We start from the raw sequence: 11,522 nt of genomic DNA on the forward strand, positions 1-11,522 counted from the left end.
GTTGCAGCCAATGCAGATGTTGTAAGGCCCCCTTGTTTTAGGCCCACAGTGGTGAGTATGAGGCCAGTTGTGGCTGTGGAAAGAGTTTCTTGGGGACAGTGTTGTACAAGCGGTTAGTCTACGCGGGGACATTCCCAGTATCGCATTGAACCCGATTTGGATAGTCGCCATGGGTAGTACAGTATCTGACCTAACCAGAGGAGTTGCGTGCCTAAACTCCCGTGGAAGAGACTTTGAACACCTAATGCAACCGCTCGGTGTCTGGGTCTACATTCGGGTGCTTGGCCCTCGGAAGGCCAACTACCGATTTGTGACTCTTGTTGAAGGAGAAGGCGGTCGTCCCCTTCGACAAGAGCCACGAATAGGTTGTTGGCCAGGGGCGATACTACAGAAATAATAGAGATACCTCCAAGGTTATTCCTTCCTACAAAAGACAAGAAATCGAAGGGTTCATTGCTTTTATTTTTATTATGCATGGACATAAAAATACAGGCCAGGCTTATAAGTGGCCAGCCCAGACGCCAGAGCATGGGGACATTCACACCTCCCTCAGGCGCCCTATGTAGGTTTCTACACAGAACCGCTCACAGGTGCCTGGTGTACTCCTTTATACTGGATAGAAGTCATTGGGTGAGTAAGTGACTCTGGTTAGAAGATGCTCCTGCAAACATGTCCTCTGCACGCGATCAGCCCAGTTGCTCTTCAAATGAATGAGTGCTTTAGTCAGGGCGGAGAGTGTTGCTCGCCTCTGCAGCTCTGCATCTCTGCCTCCCTGACTTCCATCTGATGCTCCTTTGTCCATCTCTGCCCCCCTGCCTTCCATCTGATGCTCCTTTGCCCATCGCTGCCTCCCTGCCTTCCATCTGATGCTCCTTTGTCCATCTCTGCCTCCCTGTCTTCCATCTGATGCTCCTTTGCCCATCTCTGCCTCCCTGTCTTCCATCTGATGCTCCTTTGCCCATCGCTGCCTCCCTGCCTTCCATCTGATGCTCCCTTGTCCATCGCTGCCTCCCTGCCTTCCATCTGATGCTCCTTTGTCCATCTCTGCCTCCCTGTCTTCCATCTGATGCTCCTTTGCCCATCTCTGCCTCCCTGCCTTCCATCTGATGCTCCTTTGTCCATCTCTGCCCCCTGCCTTCCATCTGATGCTCCTTTGTCCATCTCTGCCCCCTGCCTTCCATCTGATGCTCCTTTGTCCATCTCTGCCTCCCTGCCTTCCATCTGATGCTGCTTTGTCCATCGCTGCCTCCCTGCCTTCCATCTGATGCTCCTTTGTCCATCTCTGCCTCCCTGTCTTCCATCTGATGCTCCTTTGCCCATCTCTGCCTCCCTGCCTTCCATCTGATGCTCCTTTGTCCATCTCTGCCTCCCTGCCTTCCATCTGATGCTCCTTTGCCCATCGCTGCCTCCCTGCCTTCCATCTGATGCTCCTTTGTCCATCTCTGCCTCCCTGTCTTCCATCTGATGCTCCTTTGCCCATCTCTGCCTCCCTGCCTTCCATCTGATGCTCCTTTGTCCATCTCTGCCCCCTGCCTTCCATCTGATGCTCCTTTGCCCATCGCTGCCTCCCTGCCTTCCATCTGATGCTCCTTTGCCCATCGCTGCCTCCCTGCCTTCCATCTGATGCTCCTTTGTCCATCGCTGCCTCCCTTCTGATGCTCCTTTGTCCATCGCTGCCTCCCTGCTTTCCTTCTGATGCTCCTTTGTCCATCGCTGCCTCCCTGCCTTCCATCTGATGCTCCTTTGCCCATCTCTGCCTCCCTGCCTTCCATCTGATGCTCCTTTGTCCATCGCTGCCTCCCTGCCTTCCATCTGATGCTCCTTTGCCCATCGCTGCCTCCCTGCCTTCCATCTGATGCTCCTTTGTCCATCGCTGCCTCCCTTCTGATGCTCCTTTGTCCATCGCTGCCTCCCTGCTTTCCTTCTGATGCTCCTTTGCCCTCCCTGCCTTCCATCTGATGCTCCTTTGTCCTTGGTCCATCGCTGCCTCCCTGCCTTCCATCTGATGCTCCTTTGTCCATCTCTGCCTCCCTGCCTTCCATCTGATGCTGCTTTGTCCATCGCTGCCTCCCTGCCTTCCATCTGATGCTCCTTTGTCCATCTCTGCCTCCCTGTCTTCCATCTGATGCTCCTTTGCCCATCTCTGCCTCCCTGCCTTCCATCTGATGCTCCTTTGTCCATCGCTGCCTCCCTGCCTTCCATCTGATGCTCCTTTGCCCATCGCTGCCTCCCTGCCTTCCATCTGATGCTCCTTTGTCCATCTCTGCCTCCCTGTCTTCCATCTGATGCTCCTTTGCCCATCTCTGCCTCCCTGCCTTCCATCTGATGCTCCTTTGTCCATCTCTGCCCCCTGCCTTCCATCTGATGCTCCTTTGCCCATCGCTGCCTCCCTGCCTTCCATCTGATGCTCCTTTGCCCATCGCTGCCTCCCTGCCTTCCATCTGATGCTCCTTTGTCCATCGCTGCCTCCCTTCTGATGCTCCTTTGTCCATCGCTGCCTCCCTGCTTTCCTTCTGATGCTCCTTTGTCCATCGCTGCCTCCCTGCCTTCCATCTGATGCTCCTTTGCCCATCTCTGCCTCCCTGCCTTCCATCTGATGCTCCTTTGTCCATCGCTGCCTCCCTGCCTTCCATCTGATGCTCCTTTGCCCATCGCTGCCTCCCTGCCTTCCATCTGATGCTCCTTTGTCCATCGCTGCCTCCCTGCCTTCCATCTGATGCTCCTTTGCCCATCGCTGCCTCCCTGCCTTCCATCTGATGCTCCTTTGTCCATCGCTGCCTCCCTTCTGATGCTCCTTTGTCCATCGCTGCCTCCCTTCTGATGCTCCTTTGTCCATCGCTGCCTCCCTGCTTTCCTTCTGATGCTCCTTTGCCCTTGGTCCATCGCTGCCTCCCTGCCTTCCATCTGATGCTCCTTTGCCCATCGCTGCCTCCCTGCCTTCCATCTGATGCTCCTTTGCCCATCGCTGCCTCCCTGCCTTCCATCTGATGCTCCTTTGCCCATCGCTGCCTCCCTGCCTTCCATCTGATGCTCCTTTGCCCATCGCTGCCTCCCTGCCTTCCATCTGATGCTCCTTTGCCCATCGCTGCCTCCCTGCCTTCCATCTGATGCTCCTTTGCCCATCGCTGCCTCCCTGCCTTCCATCTGATGCTCCTTTGTCCATCTCTGCCCCCCTGCCTTCCATCTGATGCTCCTTTGCCCATCGCTGCCTCCCTGCCTTCCATCTGATGCTCCTTTGTCCATCGCTGCCTCCCTGCCTTCCATCTGATGCTCCTTTGTCCATCTCTGCCCCCCTGCCTTCCATCTGATGCTCCTTTGTCCATCGCTGCCTCCCTGCCTTCCATCTGATGCTCCTTTGTCCATCGCTGCCTCCCTGCCTTCCATCTGATGCTCCTTTGTCCATCTCTGCCCCCCTGCCTTCCATCTGATGCTCCTTTGTCCATCGCTGCCTCCCTGCCTTCCATCTGATGCTCCTTTGTCCATCGCTGCCTCCCTGCCTTCCATCTGATGCTCCTTTGCCCATCGCTGCCTCCCTGCCTTCCATCTGATGCTCATTTGCCCATCGCTGCCTCCCTGCCTTCCATCTGATGCTCCTTTGCCCATCTCTGCCCCCCTGCCTTCCATCTGATGCTCCTTTGTCCATCGCTGCCTCCCTGCCTTCCATCTGATGCTCCTTTGTCCATCGCTGCCTCCCTGCCTTCCATCTGATGCTCCTTTGCCCATCGCTGCCTCCCTGCCTTCCATCTGATGCTCCTTTGCCCATCGCTGCCTCCCTGCCTTCCATCTGATGCTCCTTTGCCCATCTCTGCCTCCCTGCCTTCCATCTGATGCTCCTTTGTCCATCTCTGCCCCCTGCCTTCCATCTGATGCTCCTTTGCCCATCGCTGCCTCCCTGCCTTCCATCTGATGCTCCTTTGCCCATCGCTGCCTCCCTGCCTTCCATCTGATGCTCCTTTGCCCATCGCTGCCTCCCTGCCTTCCATCTGATGCTCCTTTGCCCATCGCTGCCTCCCTGCCTTCCATCTGATGCTCCTTTGTCCATCGCTGCCTCCATGTTGGAATGATTTCCTAAAGTTCAAAAATATTTGAAAATTCGCAGAAATGGTTAACATTTGCAGATAACTAATAGATCTGCATGGAAATAAGTAATATCGGTTAGTTTTTTGCTTTGGTGAGCAGATTTGGGCTATGTTTATCTATACTAGCTAATATGTCCACCAACCCTTGCACCCTGCTGGCCCATCCTTCAGTAACCACACCCCAGCTCCCATCGGTGCGCCTTATCGATGAAAAATAAGAGTTCCAGAGGGAGATAAATAACTTCCATCTCTAAAGTCATTGACTTCAAGGAAGAACTCAAAAAGCTGTCATGAAAGGTGTGAAAAGGTCGTTCCCACCCCTCTCTGATCCAGCGCCCACATGGTTACTCAGAGTGCTGCTGAGCCCCTCAGCAGAGCCCTTTTAACCCGTGTGATTGATGCTAAATGTCTGCAAACGCTCAGAGTGCATCTGTGGGGCTATCCATCAGCTCTGCAAGAAGAGTCAATGACGTGCAGCCGGTATTTTTAATTCCACCCTTCAGCTGTCTTCTGCACGGTGGTAGGAACTCACACACATTGCATGTGTTGCCACGAGGGTTTTATACCTCTGATGGCAGCCAGTCATGCATTTTACTAGAGCTGTCACCGAGGCGTTGCACTGAAACTGTGGAGAGGCGGCCCCCAAACAGAGGCCAGAAGACCCCAGAACTCGTGAGTATAGAGCCATTCAGAATCCCAACCCAACTGCCTCAGCTTCAGAGATGTGATGAGAAGGCCGCATCGAAGGAGTCTGTTCCTCTGAAGGGTGCAAGAAAAACCGAATGCTTGAGCCGCACTGTATGCTTTGTAGGAACAGTAAGTACTTCTTCAGCCTGTACTTTTTTGAAAACTTTCTCTGTCAGAAATAGGCAAGTCTGCCAAATGGCTATATATATATATATATATATATATATATATATATATATATATATATATATATATATATATTTATTAAGAGACCAGTACTGTGTGGAATCGGAAGTCAAGGATAGACTACAGAAGGAAGGTGTTATGTTTATCTGGCAAAGCTGTGATGTTGATGCTCTGAAGAAGAGGGGGCTATGATGCCCTCACATCCTTTCAACTCCCTTCTAGCACACCACTTCCTGATCCAGTTTGGCTTAATTTACCTGTGCTCCAGTGAGGAGGCAGGTAGGGGAGATTGTGGGGAAAGTTGGTGGTGACGTCCAAAGTTCCATAATCCCTCAACGGCGGCGCAGTTGAGGAACTTTAAAGAAATGGTCTTTTTTCAATTTTTTTTTTTTTTTACTTTACAGTAGCAAGCCTGCCACCAGCAGATGTCATTTAGGAAACATGCTCTATGGTTGTCCTGAGCAGTGACTTAAAATGTAAGCTTCCTAAACATATGTGAACACTTGCACCGTAAGCTGGCTGCTACGCCGGTAAAACAACAAAGGGCGGTTTTTTCACAGGATTAATTCTTTATCTGGCCAACAAAAATTGTGGTTGATTGCTTCCAAAACCCCTAAAGTTCTCCCAGTTGGACTGAGAACTCTATGAAAGGATTCCTTTATTTAAACAGGTAGATACATACCCCTTAGTGAATAATACATTGTAGAGATGTAATATCCTTGTTTTTCTCTTTTTTAGATTAATTCATTTACACCCTTTAAAGTTCTCTTTTCATTTAGATTAATGTTTCTTTATTTCTTGGATTTCACGAAACACCACATGTCACTCGAGGCCTAAACCTAAATACAGAATATAACGAATTTCATACCTTGAAGCTGATCGGGTTGTAAATTGGTATTAAATACGTTGCTATTAATTCTCCTAATAAAAGTAAAGTCAGAAGTTTAAATCCTGGTTTGGTCCACTCACCCTTTCATCCTTCTGAGGCCAATAAAATGAGTACCATTGAGTGAGTAATATTGAACATCCTTTGTTGGCGCCAGTTGACCAGAGTGTAGGACATGCTATCCGTGTACTAACTATATTATTTACTAATAATCTCGTATGGCCACAAATAGGAGGAAGGCAGAGGACTTTCTTCCATCATTACTGATGACCACTTGATGGCACTGTAATACCGTATTTGGCATTGATGTCTATCTGTTTTTTTTTTTATATGATTCTGCAGGGATGTGACTTAGGTGAGTTATTCAATACATGAACACAGCAGGAGAAACTTGGTGAATATTACGTTGGAAGCGCAAGGCAGATGACCTAAAACTCCGCCACGCATGGGCGGTGTGGAGCAGTGGGGCTTGTGCGCAGGGTCGGACTGGGACAGAAAATAAGCCCAGGCACCAACATAAAAGTAGCCTCCATTAGTGAATCAGAAAGCTAAAAAGGGTCCAGTTTTTCCAAACTGGGGTAGTTTTGAACATGTAAAGACACACAGTTTTTGCACCTTATCAAAGACTACATTGCTTTGAGTTTGCTGCAGGCAATGTCTGCTTTAATATCCGGGAAATCGACAGTAAAAACCGACCTAGCAGAAAATAAAATCGGTGCAGGAACTGACTTGCCAGACCAGCCCATCGGGCACTGCCTGATTGCCCTATAGGCCAGTCCACCATTGCTGGTGGGGTACCCCTCTGGAGGGCACTGTACCCGACCGCCATAGCAGCCTCGTCCAGCTGCTCGTTTCACGCCTCGCCCAGATCTCTCATGCCCAGGATCCCACCACATGTGGTGATCAATTGGTGCCTTTGGATCTCGAACGGTGCTTCATTTGTAAATATGTAGTTGCCCAGGCCCAAAGTGTTTCCCACTGCCGCTGACACAACCATAGCTCCTGCCACTGCTGACGTTTGTCCGTGCTAGCATTCGCTTTCTAACCAGCATGCTCTTCCAAGTGTGACAAAAGTCCAGGTCAGCTCAATCGGTAAGAATGACTTGGATGTGCTAGTTTTATCATATTTTTAAAAAGTATATTGATGTTTTTAATGTGACGGTCTGTCCAAAACATTGGATAGACAGCACCACCATGTGGTGGACTCTGGTCAAGAAGTGGGGAGAGGAGTTGGCCTAACAGCTAGGGCGGTCGACCTCGAATCTGGGGAACCGGGTTTGTGTCTCGGCAATGACGCTGAACATTCTGTGATTCTTGGCAAATCACTTAATCTCCCCGTGCCTAACAAAAAATGAATGTGTCCTCATGTAACGCAACTGGTGCTATGTAAAGCGCTCCGATACCCGATACCTTCGGGTCAAGTTTGTGCTATATAAAACTCCGTAAAATATATATTTTTTTTAAGTTCTGGTATTTAGAAAAAGGTGCCGTGCCGAGCACCGGAAAACACAGGCACAAATTAAACACTGACAGCACCCCTAGAGTCCATATGTAGATGTGACCTGCGGAGACCCTCACCCTGCTGTAGAGAGCAGAGTTGCTCATGCATACATGCGAACAGACCCAATAGAGGTGGGAAACTCCCAACTTGTGCAGAGCCGATGCCCATGCGCACTATGATCCAAAGGAGGAGTCCCCTATCCCGTGACTTCCAAAGACTTTTCCAAGACAAAAACAAGTGCACATATCCGGGCCCAACACCAGATGGCGATCTATGCTTAGTGTGTGTATCTGCAGCCCTGCATGCCAAGAACAGATGCATACTGGTAAGTAGCATTTTCCTTATTTTAGCGCTCTCTAAACTAGTTGCCTCTGCTTCAATAGAAGTCTGAGGGGAAAGTACATTCTCTGGATTTCTTTCGAAATCTTCCACTTACCTGTTCTAAAATGTTGCCATGTACTCATGATGTGTGATGGGATACTAGCAATGAGCCGGAATCTTGCCAGGCTGTGCCAGTCTGCACCTGGACGCAGTAGGGGCGCCTGGCTGGCACCAGCACTCCATTGGACCCCTGGTCCATGTTTTAGGGCCACAGTGGGGTATCAGATCAACGTTGGCAGAGCATGGAGACTCAGAGCAAAACATATTATACCCCATGTGTATTGTCGGCTGTTGGAGGTAGCAAGAGTAATGAGGTTCACGGGCGGAGGCTGATTGGTCCCCTGGGGGTGGTGAGAGGGTCCTTAGATTCTCTGATTTGAAGGTACATGCGAAAGGCCACATGCTCTAGTTCATATATGATTGGTGCTGTTTCATAGTTCTATATGTTATGTCATAATTTGTAGCGCTCGCATCTCATGTTGGAGGGTATTCAGGTGCTAGAACAAAGTACGGGGACTGTGCTGGCCGAGCCTATGGTCTCAGTAAAGAGCTGTGTCTCGAGTTTCTTATGGAACTCGAGCACTAACGAGGTGCTTCTGATGTGCAGGAGGAGGAGGGCGTTGCAAGCTTTGGGTGCTAAATATGAGAAAGCGCAACAGCGGCTCTGCGTAAGGGCATGTTTTGTTTTGCTTTTAATTTTTTTTTATTTTGGTGCTTGTTGCCTGCCTAAGTCTTCGTGTCCAGGCAGTGCTTAATTTGAGCCAGTTGTCTGCACCAGCACTTCATTGTCAACACCGATGCTTGTGATAGTCTGCCACATGGTGGCGCTGCCTAATTTAGAGATGAACACAACAACATTTGTTTATTAATTAATATAGATTGAAAATGACCATTACCTGCCACCCAAGCCATTCTTGTAGAGTTGGGGGCCTGGAAAAGTCTGAACTGTCTCACTTACAGGAGTGTGGTGGTTAGTGGTTGTGTTGGTACTATTATTGGCAGCGCTGGGACGGGCAATGGATGGTGCAAGCTGCAGTGGCCTCCTGACGAAGGCCCTGGCACTTAGATGTTTTTTAACAAATTGAGCACTGTGTCCAGGGCCCCATGCAGGCCTTGTTCCTTCTACATTGTGTGATATGTTTTTAGCAGTAGTATCTACAGCGCTCGAGCCCTTTGATCCAGCGATGCTGCTTTGAGAAGTTCAGTTTGAGTTCACCTTCCCTGTCCGCTGGTCCCCTCCTCCATGCTTCCCTGCCCTGCTTTTTCGCATTTCCCTCTTACAAGTTGACTTTATTGATTGCAGTCCCAGCGTCTTTGTTCCTTGGGTTCCAGCTGCCTCGGGTTTCTGTCCTCTTGGGTGGTGTGGTGGTTGGTGAGTGGGCCGGTAAGTCTTGTGGTGAGTCTGTGATGGTGTGTTGGATAGGGTTTGCAGTATTAACCCCCACCTCCCCCTGAAAAGGTAGAGTAATGAAGTAGAAAAGTAAACTGACATTAAAAAGTAGTAAATACAAAAAAATGTTTTAAAAGTTTTGAAAAGTGCTTAGGTTGGGGTTGGTGTAATAGGTGGTTTTGGGTTGAAGTTCAAGGTTAGATGAGGGCGTGAACAGCAGATGGCGGTTAGAGTAAGGCATGGTGCGGGGGATCATGATAGCTACAGATAACTAGTTAGGGTTAAAATGTAGGTAAGGCTGAGGACCAGGACAAGAGTTAGGGATGAGACCAGAGTTGGGGATGAGACCAGAGTTGGGGATGAGACCAGAGTTGGGGATGAGACCAGAGTTGGGGATGAGACCAGAGTTGGGGATGAGACCAGAGTTGGGGATGAGACCAGAGTTGGGGATGAGACCAGAGTTGGGGATGAGACCAGAGTTGGGGATGAGACCAGAGTTGGGGATGAGACCAGAGTTGGGGATGAGACCAGAGTTGGGGATGAGACCAGAGTTGGGGATGAGACCAGAGTTGGGGATGAGACCAGAGTTGGGGATGAGACCAGAGTTGGGGATGAGACCAGAGTTGGGGATGAGACCAGAGTTGGGGATGAGACCAGAGTTGGGGATGAGACCAGAGTTGGGGATGAGACCAGAGTTGGGGATGAGACCAGAGTTGGGGATGAGACCAGAGTTTGGGGATGAGACCAGAGTTTGGGGATGAGACCAGAGTTTGGGGATGAGACCAGAGTTTGGGGATGAGACCAGAGTTTGGGGATGAGACCAGAGTTTGGGGATGAGACCAGAGTTTGGGGATGAGACCAGAGTTTGGGGATGAGACCAGAGTTTGGGGATGAGACCAGAGTTTGGGGATGAGACCAGAGTTTGGGGATGAGACCAGAGTTTGGGGATGAGACCAGAGTTTGGGGATGAGACCAGAGTTTGGGGATGAGACCAGAGTTTGGGGATGAGACCAGAGTTTGGGGATGAGACCAGAGTTTGGGGATGAGACCAGAGTTTGGGGATGAGACCAGAGTTTGGGGATGAGACCAGAGTTTGGGGATGAGACCAGAGTTTGGGGATGAGACCAGAGTTTGGGGATGAGACCAGAGTTTGGGGATGAGACCAGAGTTGGGGATGAGACCAGAGTTGGGGATGAGACCAGAGTTGGGGATGAAGTAAAGGATAGGTTTAGGTTTGGGTTCACTTTAGGGGTTTGGGGGTAGGTGTGTGTACGCAAAAGTGTAAGGGGAGATGTTATTTTAACATTGTTATAGGGTTTAGGGTTGAGGTTAAAGTTTGGTTCAAAGGTTGGATTAGGGTTAGAAGAAAGGAAGATGGAAGGGGTTGTGTAATAAGAATATGCTGGAGAATGGAAGTTCAGGGGGTGGTTTAGGGGCGAGCACCGTAAAATGTCAGGAAGAACATGGTGTGAGTGAAAAAACAGCTGGGATTACAAGGGGAGTAACTAAGTTTTTCACTGAGGGTGAGGGCAAAAATGGAGAGCCTGATAGGGACCCATCTCAGCAACTGCTTTTTAATACAGCCGGTGCTGAGCACCGGCAGGACCCGGCCCACTTAATGCCCGGTCTCCATTGCTTAATTTGTACAAACAAAACGTGCCAGCACTGCCAATCACCGTACCAACACAGCTACTAACCAATACACTCCTGCTTGTGTCGCAACTCGGACTATTCCAGACCCCCGGAGCTATGACAGTGGCTTGGGTGGCAAGTATTAGGCATTTTTAGTATATGTCGGATTAATAAATTAAGCACGGGGTCCCCTCCTCCAATATATGGAGGTATTTATGTGCCTCTCCTGCCAGTTTCAAGGGAGGCATGGTCATGCAGCCACTTCGGGGAGGCAGAGACAGGCTGGGAGCTTGGGGTGTTGGAACACCAGCAGGCGGCATAACACAAACGGATGGGGCTCGCTGCAGAATGAGTCTGTTAGACTTGCTGAGGGCACATGAAGGGTTCCCCACCATCTCCCCAAACCCCCACTCCCCACCACTGGTGCCTGAGTGACGCCCCTGGCTCAGCAGCGTTGCATAATCTGCCCTTTCCTGACTGTGCTGATTATTTCATTAGGGTGCCAAGTCCAGACCCGCATTGTCTGCCTGGCTTAGCATTAAAACCCCAATTATGGAGCATTATATTGCTGGTGACCCCAGTCTGTACAGGCTGGGGCGTGTTGGGGGCTCTTTGTCTCGGTTAGCCATTAGAGGTGTGTAAGCTGCCTATAAACCGGACAGTCTCTGACTAGGACATCTGTTCAAGCTGGCCCTCTAGAGTGGGCTCTGTACACCCCTCATATCCGTCTCTCTCCAATTCACCTCTCTCTTCTCTCTCTCACTCTCTCTCTCACTCTCT

General features: G+C 50.1%; 1 protein-coding gene across 2 annotated transcripts in view; it reads left to right on the forward strand.

Annotated features, from left to right (window-relative positions):
- Nucleotides 1-11,522, forward strand: part of ZDHHC8 (zDHHC palmitoyltransferase 8) — a 218,277-nt gene that overhangs the window by 130,255 nt on the left and 76,500 nt on the right. Inside the window, exon 1 of one of the 2 annotated variants that reach the window (XM_085636174.1) lies at nucleotides 4,610-4,895. The exons of the other annotated variant lie outside the window; for it this stretch is intronic. The gene's annotated coding sequence lies outside the window, so the exon portion shown is untranslated. Of the gene's footprint in view, nucleotides 1-4,609; nucleotides 4,896-11,522 lie in introns of those variants that run through there. 2 annotated transcript variants of the gene reach the window in all.

The sequence above is a fragment of the Triturus cristatus genome, chromosome 11, assembly GCF_964204655.1.
Source record: "Triturus cristatus chromosome 11, aTriCri1.1, whole genome shotgun sequence".
NCBI classification, from domain to species: domain Eukaryota; kingdom Metazoa; phylum Chordata; class Amphibia; order Caudata; family Salamandridae; genus Triturus; species Triturus cristatus.